Here is a 12,498-nt window from a genome sequence, read left to right as displayed (position 1 = left end):
GCCTACAGGGAGGAGGTGAGGGCCCTCGGAGTGTGGTGTCAGGAAAATAACCACACACTCAACGTCAACAAAACAAAGGAGATGATTGTGGACTTCAGAAAACAGCAGAGGGAGCACCCCCCTATCCACATCGTGGTGGAGAAGGTGGAAAGTTTTAAGTTCCCCGGCGTGCACATCACGGACAAACTGAATTGGTCCACCCACACAGAAAGCGTTGTGAAGAAGGTGCAGCAGCGCCTCTTCAACCTCAGGAGGCTGAAGAAATTTGGTTTGTCACCAAAAGCACTCAAACTTCTACAGATGCACAATCGAGAGCATCCCGTCGGGCTGTATCACCGCCTGGTACGGCAACTGCTCCGCCAACAACAGTAAGGCTCTCCAGAGGGTAGTCAGGTCTGCACAACGCATCACCGGGGGCAAACTACCTGCCCTCCAGGACACCTACACCACCCCATGTCACAGCAAGGCCATAAAGATCATCAAGGACAACAACCACCCGAGCCACTGCCTGTTCACCCCGCTATCATCCAGAAGGCGAGGTCAGTACAGGTGCATGAAAGCAGGGACCGAGAGACTGAAAAACAGCTTCTATCTCAAGGCCATCAGACTGTTAAACAGCCACCACTAACATTGAGTGGCAGCTGCCAACATACTGACTCAACTCCAGCCACTTTAATAATGGAAATTGATGTAAAAATGTATCACTAGCTACTTTAAACAATGCCACTTAATATAATGTTTACATACTGTACTCTGTCATCTACTGCATCTTGCCAACTTATGTAATACATGTATCACTAGCCACTTTAAACTATGCCACTTTGTTTATATACTGTACTCGATACCATCTACTGCACCTTGCCTATGCCGTTCTGTACCATCACTCATTCATATATCTTTATGTACATATTCTTTATCCCTTTACACTTGTGTGTGTATAAGGTAGTAGTTGTGGAATTGTTAGATTACTCGTTGGTTATTACTGCATTGTCTGAACTAGAAGCACAAACATTTCGCTACACTCGCGTTAACATCTGCTAACCATGTGTATGTGACAAATAACATTTGATTTGATATTATCAATTGTCAAATGACTGATGGCCTGTGCAGCGTGCATTCCAGATGTTTTGATTGCGAAACCCTATCAGAAAGAGCAGATTCCAAAGTTTTGATCTAACCTATTTTTGACAAAAACCTGTACAAATTGTGCGGATGGTCTCGGTTTCAAAATATTGCTTTTTCTTAGAATAACCGTGGCTCCATGTATTCCTCATGGGAGTAGGCGTCTAGTGACTATAATCAATGGCCATTTGGGATATTCCATTATATTCTTACTGTAAAATGTGTGTTGACTGTGGTAGGACTGATGTCTGCTAAACGAACTAGTTGATTTCATTGGCATGGCGCAGCTACGAAGCTCAGATAAATACAACTCAAAATCTGTTCGCTTTAAATAAATTGCATTGTTTTTTTTATGACCTTCCTAAACGAAATATGAACGGGTTTATTTGTGATTGTGTATATTAACACGTCTCAAAACAAATTTAAATGTTTAATTACTCTAATAATGGCAAAGTAATGTCCCCCTTGTATAGGAAAAGCGAAGGACAAGTCTATACAACACATTGTCATTGTTAGAATCTTAATACCGCAAACAGAACTGGAGTTATAACCAGTTTTAGGAGGGCATATCACTTTTCTGAATGATCTTCCCCAGCCTGCTCCGCTCCTTCTCCGATAGTTGAAATGAACGATGAGGGGAAATGGACGATGCATAATTATGTAATCATCAATTGTGAATGAAGAACAGGGCGGCCATTGTATTCAGGCCTATTATATTAATCTATTCTTATTATAATCTCAAAACGTTGTACCCAAAACCAGTCCACCAAATCCAAGCAGTTTCATTAGTCTACTCTAGGCCGACTTGGAGTAAGCTACACAGTGAGCGTGCATAATTTACAATGGGACCAAGACGAATGGATGCACATGCTTTGTTAGTGTTCCTACAAGATCTGAATAACAACGACTCAGATGGCGGAGAAGAAATAGATCATCAAATAGATTATTATTCTGATTCATACTGAACGGCTTTCCATATCTGGGAAAGGAGCCACATTGGGCAGCGGGTGAGCAGGTTTCGGGTAATGTTTCTGATCAGATGGCACAGTTGTACTAGCTGAAAGGAGGAACTTGCCGCTGGCCTGTTGCTGTGTTTTACAACATGCTCGACTTGGCTGCTATCAACGCACACGTGTGTTCAAGCAGTGCATGAACAACACCCATGAGACCAGAAGAGACTTCATCATGAGTCTGGCACACAGGCTGCATGAGAGACACAAGGTCCAAGTAAAGATTCCTTGCGTGCCAAATTGTGCACTGGTTTCGTGGAGGAGAAGCTGCAAGGTTGGCAGATGCACTTAGAACAGAACCGGACACCCAATCCGGCTGCAAGTGAGTTGTTTGTGGGAAGCGTTGCATTCAAGTGAGTTAAAGGATAACAACCAAATGAGATCCAACTATTGCGTGAAGACGCACACAATACTGTAAGCAGGAGCGAGGCCACAAATAACAACCTCTAATAACTGAAAACAAGACTATTTTTGACCGCTGTCATATCGACACTTATATTCATTAAAATACCATTATTGCTTTTGTGCTGATTTTCACCGTTCACAAGCACGCTATACGGATATTTAGGCTACTGATATTTTCTTCATTGACCTCGTGTCTTGCGGTTTGGGTATATCCATTTGTTTTGTCATTATAAACATAAGCTTTTACTGTGTTTCAATACACATGCTTTTTGTTTCATAGTTGTTGTTTTTTTCGTTTTTACATATAGCCTACAGTAACAAACTAATGAAAATGTTATGTTCTTTCAAATACTTACATTTGGTAATGTTACCTAACAACTTCATAAACACACCCAAATGACATTGGAAATGAGGCCAGGCTTTTCTAGTTAAATCGATTTATTAGACTGGTGGCTATTGGTACTCATCAAGGCCCGACTCTTCTACTGTTAAATATGCATATGGTAATATTGACCGTCATGACGCTTTTGAGGATGAAATGCTCAAAGTTTTGGTCTGAAAGTACTGCTAAACCGGTGGGTTTAAGGTTTTTAATTGAAATTACAAAAGTGTTTAGGTATTTTCTCTCCATTAGGTCAAAGGGGTTTTGATGATAGAGTGATGTATGGCAGTTGAATGTTTTGGTAGACAGACACAATAAAGACTTATGATTTAACTAGTGTCACAACACAGACCTGAATCTAAACAACGTGGTTGGTGACATAGGATCGCTCTGGTGTACACCTTGACTTTACAAGACAATGTGTACCCTCAAAGTGTAGCCTTGCAGTAGTTCACTGTCAGCTTTGACCTAGTTTGGTTAAGTTCAAAACAAATCAGAATGGAGAAAGGCCACTTAGAATGAATTTGCTGCCATCCTAGGGTCATGCACTACTCATAAAACATATTAAGAACTTATTATTCCCAAATAGAAAATTCAGTCATACGGTCAAAAATGAGAAAAAAAAATAGTGATATTATATTTTGGCCCTATGTCGCCCAGCCCTAACTATAGGGAAGGCGTAGCCTAAAGCTTACATGTTAACAGTAAATGAAGGACACAGCCTCATTAGCCTGTGCCTGAAATGGTACCACAACGTAACGTTTGATCTTTTACAGTTTACAATACAAGGTTATCCTGATATATGCCTAATCCTCCCCAAATTCATAACTCATAGCTACAAGACAAGCTCAGAGTCCACTGAAGCTATTGCTTCATTGTAAACCACATTTTGTTGCCTTTTTGTACTTCTGAAATATGATTTTAAAATACTCTGTCAAGCTAGTTGAGAGTTCAAATGGGGGCCACGTTAAATCAGAAAGCAGGCAGGCAAACTGCCTGTGGACGTTATGTTTGACACCCCTGGTTATTTTGTGGTTAGCTAACCATTTAACATAACGCACTGCTGAATTTCACAGTCACACAATCTCACTTTTAAACTGCTGAACTCAATATGACATTCAGTCATTGGATTACTGCATTGTTGGGTTAAGAGCTTGCAAGAAAGGCATTTCACTGTACTTATGCAAGTGACATTAAAACTTCGAACTTGGCAGTCAGTCATTGAATTGCATACTGCACACCTATTCCTCTAGGCTAGTACCTCTAGGCTTAGGCATTTGTAGTAAATGCTACGGCTAACAACTCGTTATGTCTGATTTGCATTTCTTATATATGCCATTTAGCAGATGCTTTTATCCAAAGCGACTTACGTTCATGCGTGTATACATTTTACATATGGGTGGTCCCGGGAACTGAACCCACTATCCTGGCATTGCAAGCACCATGCTCTACCAACTGCACTACAGAGGACCACATTTCTTCTTCCTTTCTTGAGGGCGTGAGGCAATTAAAGTAACATAATATGCATTGCATTCCCTGCCAAGTGTTTCTCTGTGCCCATTGTTTTCCCCCTAGTTCACAAGCAGCACAAAGCTTTAAAACATCTCCTAGGTTTCCAATGAAAATGATTCTGTATTCATAACAAATAAAATATAAGGAAGTGAGAGTGACATGCATGCCAGGCAAATTTGACCTTGCTTAAAAACGTACTCCGGGAACTTTGGTGACTACTAATGATCTGTTAATCCTTCCGCTTTGGGCTGGATGTGTCAATGAAGTTCATACATGCATCGATAAGCAGAATAAGTCTTACCTCAATTAGCCACGAAATCCCTAGTTTGAAGGCGACTGTTTTTCTGGAAGCTGTGCTGCGCCATTTCTCCTTCATTTTCCCCCGTGCGTGCCGGCCCCATATCAATTCGAGTTGTACCAGTGAGCTTCAGCCCCTCGCCATTTGAGTGACGTCTAGCAAAGGGGCACACACAGCAGAGCGGGAGAGAGCACATATGTAACATGGTGCTCAATCTTCAGGGACCACTTTTGGCTCGGGAGCGCTACTTTTAGAACTGCTGTCTAAAAAGTATACAAAAGGGATCTCTTTAATCGATCATGTAGATATGCTGACTGGTAATGCAAGGGAGAGTGCTCTGCTGATATGGTGTGCGAACTGATAAGTAACTCTTCTAACATGCTTGTGTTGGTGTCCTCCGATCAACCTGAAATGGTCACTTATAACAAACTATAACATATAGTTGGGAAAACTCTAGCTTGCCTTGTATGTGTGTATGCTAACATGTAATGTAAAGTGTTCAACTGATATTGTGTGTGTACTGAGTATGAGTCCCAACAGATAAATCTATGAGTGTTCAAAACTCTTTCCATAACAGACTGACCAGGTGAAAGCTATGATCCCTTATGCTATGCCACCTGTTAAATCCACTTCAATCCGTGTAGATGGAGGCAGGTTATATTGTTATTTTTAAGCCCCGAGACAATTGTAACATGGATTGCGTATGTGTGTCATTCAGAGGATATTTAAGTGCCTTTGAACGGGCTATGGTAGTAGGTGTCAGGCGCACCGGTCTGAGTGTGTCAACCATTTCAACGCTTCTAGGGTTTTCACACTCAACAGTTTCCCGTGTGTATCAAGAATGGTCCACCAAACAAAGGACATCCAGCAATCTTGGCACAAGTGTGGGAAACATGGTCCAGCATCCCTGTGGAACACTTTTGACACCTTGTAGAGTCCATGCCCCTATGAATTGTTCTCAGGTCAAAGGGGGGTGCAACTTTTGTTCCTCTCCCCTTCCTTCCCCTTTTTCTCCAGGCCCTCTCTTTGATCATGCTCCCCTTCACCCCAGCCTCCAACCTCTTCTTCCCTGTGGGCTTCGTGGTAGCAGAAAGGGTGCTCTATGTCACCAGTATGGGATTCTGTGTTCTAGTGGCACACGGCTTCAGGATTGTCCCCCCCCCAAAGAGTGGGTAGTACAGTAGTTAGCTTGGTCCCAGATCTGTTTGTGTTGTCTTTGGTCATTGTTGTAAAGACAACACAAATGCATCTGGGACCATTTGGAGTGAGTAGTACCCTTCCAACACAAACACCCATAGGGTGTAATGGGGTATTAAACATCTCCAAAGCATAAAATAAGCACTTTAACAATGGACCACTCTCAGGGGCGGTATACCGGAAACTGATAATAAACTTAGTCTTGGACTAAGAAGCACTTTCAATTATCCAAGACTAGGCTTAAAGACCCAATGCAGTTGTTTGTGCTGTATATCAATATCAAATAATTTCTGGGTAACAATGAAGTTACTGTAATAGTTAAAATGGAAAAAAATTCTCTGCCAAGAATTTAGCTGCAACTGTCAACTGGGAGTGGTCTGAATGGGATGCTAGTGGCAGAAAGGTTTGGAACCTTTGTTATTCGTCTACACTGAATACACAAAACATTAAGAACACCTGCTCTTTCCATGACATAGACTGACCAGGTGAATCCAGGTGAAAGCTATGATACCTAATTGATGTTACTTGTAAAATCCACTTTAATCAGTGTAGATGAAGGGAAGGAGACACGTTAAAGAAGGTATATTCAGCCTATTAACTCATTTTCCACCTGGTGATGTCACCAGGCAAGCCGAAACTCCCGCCCATGCAAACAGGCTAATTATAAGGTCCTTTGTAGATTCCAGCAACTATCAGGAAATTACACTGATCAAACGGTGGCCGCGATAATGCAGTTTTTGCGTTTTTCACCCCGAAGTAAATCCAATTCATACGAAGTATCTTGCTGCGTTTTGTAAGCACAGCTCTAAAATGCTTCTTATTGAAATTTCTGCTCGGCAGATTTTGAAACTCACACGGCCCCTGTCAAATTTTGTCACACTTTTACAGTGTTAGTTTCGTCAGCTGTTGTATAATATGATACAAAACAAGAAAAACTGACCTTTAATCTGTGTCCAGGAAACGAGCCCTCAGTGTCTCGTTTCCTGGACACCTTATGACATCACTGGATGTCATAAGGTGAAAGCACCAATTTGTAAGTCGCTCTGGATAAGAGCGTCTGCTAAATGACTTCAATGTAAATGTAATTTCAAACAAAATTGTACGAACTAGACAGCATTATCAATTTTGGGGGTATTTTTTGGGTGATTTACAGTCTTTTAACAGAATCAAAATGTGTCTTTTTACTTTTTCCCTTTATTGACCAGACGCATGAAGAAAATTTCCTGGCTGATGATCGGCGTGCTCCTCACCACACACACAGTCAAGACCTTCAACAGAAACTGGGACTGGGAATCTGAATACACACTTCACCTCTGCCCTGAAAGCATGCCATCCTGATCTCCTGATCCTTGGCCTCATTTAAAATAAACTCTCCGATTGTTCTTATCGTCTGTTACCCCCCACAAACAAAATGTTTAACCATTTTTTTAAGCTAAACACATTCAGTTGTATTTCTTTCTTTATATTCATGAGTCTGGGAGAGAACGTATAGTCCTAGGTAATGCTGTTGATTCATTGATTGTGCAGGGCAGCTTACAGAGTTAGACTACTATAGTGAATTTGTATTTGATTTTGAATAGCCTAGTAATAGGGATTTTTTTAAAAATAATTGCATAATTAATAAGGTGGCACATTAGGCTACATTTAGTTACATAATCTCACCACTGTGCGTTTCCATCTCTTCCCCTTAAGCGCACAGAAAGAGGAGCTGTCAACAGTTGAATGAAAGGTTTTGTCATGAAAACAACATGTTACTTTCAACGTTCACGAAACAGATTTCACTTGGTTTCCCAAATGAAGCACTGGGTAGCTGCAGGTACAGGGTTGGGAAGCCCACAGGATACAGTTTGGGCAGAAAATCACCTGTCGCTCAACGAGAGGCTGCATGCTCCTCAAACAGTGGTTGATGCTTGGAGTGAAATAACAACCGGAGTAGCCTACCCCAACGAACAACATGCGCGAAAGCGGCTTCCATTCGCTATTGAAGTGCATAGGCAGACAATCTCTTTTTAACATATTAGTAAAGATAGTAGTACATTGAGAATAGTCTGATGGGTGATAATACGATCACTTGATGAGAGAACAGTGTGTGTCGCCTGAGGGAAGGAACGGAGCCAAGCTTTTTTTTTTTTTTTCTCTCGACTTTCTCAAATCATCAATAGCCTTCAGTCGCATCATGCAGCCCATATATGTTTTAATTTAAGACATTCTAAGGTTTGTATCATTAACAACTAAAGTTGCCAAATAACTATACATCTAGCGTAGTGTATAGGACCTGTTTCAAATTATCACTTTTACGCTCAACATAGACTTCACATGCTCATTCAGTCCGGAGTGGGAAAAATATCCTTTCTATTTTATTCAGATAAATTCAATTATATTCTTCATAATATAAAATCATATAATATAAAATAATGACACGGGACTTATAAGCATATTTAGACTGCTAAATGAACAAGCCTACAGCCTATCTGGCATGCCAGATAACAGAGTAATAGGCCAACCCGTGTTGTGTTAGTCTGTAATCGTAACTTTTTAACCTCTCTCTCCTTTCTGGGGAGGTTCCCATTGCTTGGAAGGCAGCCAATGTTCATCCTTTATTTAAAGGGGGAGATCAAGCTGATGCTAAATGTTATATTTCTATTTTGCCCTGTTTATGAAAAGTGTTAGAAAAACTTGTCAATAATCAACTGACTGGTTTTCTTTATCTATAGTATTCTCCCTGGTATGCTATCTGGTTTCCGCTCAGGTTATGGATGTGTCACTGCAACCTTAAAGGTCCACAATGATGTCACCATTGTCCTTGATTCTAAGCAATATTGTGCTGCTATTTTGATTGACTTGTTCAAAGCTTTTGATACGGTAGACAATTCCATTCTTGTGGGCCGACTAAGGAGTATTGGTGTCTCTGAGGGGTCCTTGGCCTGGTTTGTTAACTACCTCTCTCAAAGATTGTAGTGTATAAAGTCAGAAAATCTGCTGTCTCAGCCACTGCCTGTCACCAAGGGAGTACCCCAAGGCTCAATCCTAGGCCCCATGCTCTTCTCAATTTACATCATCAACATAGCTCAGGCAGTAGGAAGCTCTCTCATCCATTTATATGAAGATGATACAGTCTTATACTCAGCTGACCCCCTCCCCGGATTTTGTGTTAAATGCTCTACAACAAAGCTTTCCTTGTGTCCAACAAGCTTTCTCTACCCTTAACCTTGTTCTGAACACCTCCAAAACAAAGGTCATGTAGTTTGGTAAGAAGAATGCCCCTCTTCCCACAGGTATTATTGCTACCTCTGAGGGTTTAGTACTTGGGAGCACTGTCCTTCTCTCAGCACATATCAAAACTGCAGGCTTAAGTTAAATCTAGACTTGGTTTCCTCTATCGTAATCGCTCCTCTTTCACCCCAGCTGCCATACTAACCCTGATTCAGATGACCATCCTACCCATGCTAGATTACAGAGACATAATTTGAGACCGTCAGTGTTTTGCATGACAATAACTGTCTGGCAAAATGTAATGACCGCCACAGCCCTAGACTAGAGTTCATCAATCTTCTTTGTAATACAATATAATTACAACATAAATACACAGTATTTTGTAATTATATTGAGAAAGACAAAAAAATGGAGCTTGTCATTATTTTTTACTTTCTATTGATTGCATTGTCTCCCCTCAGGTCAAAAAGAACAATGTCAAGCTATGGAACAATGTTGGCCATTCTCTGGAAAATCAGAACAATTACGAAAAAGCTCTGAGATATTTCCTTCAGGCCATCCGCGTCCAACCAGGTAAGACAGACTTATCACCCTCCCATTATATTGTCTCTTGGACTTCAAAGCTATGGTAGAAGATGAAACGATGACAAGATACCATTGATTTTGATCAATATAATATAATTGAGTCTGCTCAACGGTGTTATTGTGGCAAACATTGATATATTGTGTGAAACGGGCCGTATTGGCTGTGCTCCTTCTCCAACTGTGTTTTCAATTGAATCACGCAAAACTTTACTAATCGATTATACTGCTAGACAGAAGTGGCATTGACCATGGAAATGAGGGCTGTGTCCCATATGGCACCCCATTCTCTATATAGTGTACTACTTTTGATATAGTCCAGGGCTCTTGGGACGGACCCAAGAATTATTGTTCAGTAAAGCCATTCAAGTAAATCCATGTCTCCCAGATATTATTGCTGGTTGAGTAGAGATGTTCCAGACTCCTCCGGTCAGTTGGAGTGTGGAGAGAGCAGTTGGTGTGTCTATACAACAAAAACACAATGCTTAAATGTTCACAGGGAAATGTTCACACTTAACATGTGTGATTGACCTTATCTCAACCAATTTATAGATCTCAAATTAGGGCTGAATGCCATACAGTCTAATTTAAAGTGGGGATTAACTGTCATGCAAGTTAACATGTGTGACTGGGCTGACTCTCATAGAACTCAGCATTTAGTGACAACGCCTTTCATGGAACTCAACACGTGTGACTATGTGTAGGACATACAGTGTAACGGAGCTGACTCATACAAGTTAGCGTGTGACATGGTTGACTTGTAGAGCTTAACATTTCTGTCTGTCCTCATAGACATTTTGTGACTGCAGGCAGGGGAAGCAAATTCATATACTGGTAGGCTAATCTAAAGTATAGTACTATGTAACCCTCCATATATGCCTGCTCCATGACATACAGGTCATGTCATGGAGCAGGAAACATGTACAGTCGCTAGTGAAAGTCTACACACCCCTTGCACAGTCTTCACATTTTCTTGCCTTAAAATTTGATTAAATTAGATTTTTTTTAACCTACTGATCTACACAACGTACTCCACATTTTCAAAGTGAAAGAAAAATTAAATACATTTTCAACCAATAAAAAAATAAATGATAATAAAGATGCCTTAATTGTGTACAGTACTGTGAAAAAAGTTTTTGTACCCTTTTGTCACGCCCTGACCTTAGAGAGCATTTTTTATGTCTCTATTTGGTTTGGTCAGGGTGTGATTTGGGTGGGCATTCTATGTGTTGTATTTCTTTGGCCGAGTGTGGTTCCCAATCAGAGGCAGCTGTCTATCGTTGTCTCTGATTGGGAATCAAACTTTGGTAGCCTTTTTTCCCAACTATGTTGTGGGATCTTGTTCTTGTATTGTTGCTGTTGAGCCCTACAAGGTTGGTTCTCTTTCTTGTTTTTCCTGGTTATCATTAAAGAATATGAGTAACCTACCTCACGCTGCATCTTGGTCTCATTCCGACGATGGTCGTCACAGAAGATCCCACCACAAAAAGACCAAGCAGCGTTTTCTGGAGGAGTGTACATGGGAGGAGATACTGGAAGGCAAGGGACCCAGGACGCAGGCTGGAGAATATCGCCGTCCTCAGGAAGAAATGGAAGCAGCAAAAGCGGAATGGAGAAGATACGAGGAGTTGGCACGACGAAGCAGGCACGAGAGGCAGTGGGGAGATTGGCGGAGTCAGGTTATAGACCTGAGCCAACTCCCCGTGCTTACCGTGAGGAGAGTGTGACTAGTCAGGCCCCATGTTATGCGGCTTTGCGCAGTGTGTCTCCGGTGCGCATGCACAGCCCGGTGCGCTACATTCCAGCTCCTCACATTTGTCGAGCTAGAGTGGGCATTCAGCCAGGACGGATTGTGCCGGCTCAGCGCTCCTGGCCTCCGGTGCGTCTCTTCGGTCCAGGATATCCTGCGCCGGCTCTGCTCACTGTGTCTCCGGTGCGTCTCCACAGCCCAGTGTGTCCTGTGCCAACGCCCCGTAGTTGCCGGGCTAGGGTGAGCATCCAGCCAGGACGGGTTGTGCCAGCTCTGCGCTCCAAACCTCCAGTGCGTCTCCACGGCCCAGTATATCCTGTGCCAGCTCCAAGAACGAAGCCTCCAGCGACGGTCCACGGCACGAGGCCCCCAGCGACGGTCCACGGCACGGGGCCCCCAGCGACGGTCCACGGCACGGGGCCTCCAGAGACGGTCCACGGCACGGGGCCTCCAGAGACGGTCCACGGCACGGGGCCTCCAGAGACGGTCCACGGCACGGGGCCTCCAGAGACTGTCCACGGCACGGGGCCTCCAGAGACGGTCCACGGCACGGGGCCTCCAGAGACGGTCCACGGCACGGGGCCTCCAGCGACGGTCCACGGCACGGGGCCTCCAGCGACGGTCCACGGCACGGGGCCTCCAGCGACGGTCCACGGCACGGGGCCTCCAGCGACGGTCCACGACGAGGGTCCCTGCACCAGAGGCGCCACCAAAGTGGGGGGAGCCAGAGGTGGAGCGGGGTCCGTGTCCCGCACCAGAGCCGCCACCGAGGATAGATGCCCTCCTGGACCCTCCCCTATAGGTTCAGGTTTTGCGGCCGGAGTCCGCACCTTTGGGGGGGGGGGGTTACTGTCACGCCCTGACATTAGAGAGCCTTTTTATGTCTATTTGGTTTGGGTGGGCATTCTCTGTGTTGTATTTCTTTGTGTTTGGCCGAGTGTGGTTCCCAATCAGAGGCAGCTGTCTATTGTTGTCTCTGATTGGGAATCATACTTAGGTAGCCTTTTTTCCCAACTATGTTGTGGGA

At 43.2% G+C, this 12,498-nt stretch overlaps 1 pseudogene; it reads left to right on the top strand.

Annotated features, from left to right (window-relative positions):
• The window catches only part of LOC115108937 (protein O-mannosyl-transferase TMTC3-like), a 69,730-nt pseudogene that overhangs the window by 34,170 nt on the left and 23,062 nt on the right, over nucleotides 1–12,498 (top strand).

This window comes from Oncorhynchus nerka, linkage group LG25, assembly GCF_034236695.1.
Source record: "Oncorhynchus nerka isolate Pitt River linkage group LG25, Oner_Uvic_2.0, whole genome shotgun sequence".
NCBI classification, from domain to species: domain Eukaryota; kingdom Metazoa; phylum Chordata; class Actinopteri; order Salmoniformes; family Salmonidae; genus Oncorhynchus; species Oncorhynchus nerka.
Note: the sequence above shows the minus strand (reverse complement) of the source record. Positions and strands in the feature narration are given on the sequence as shown.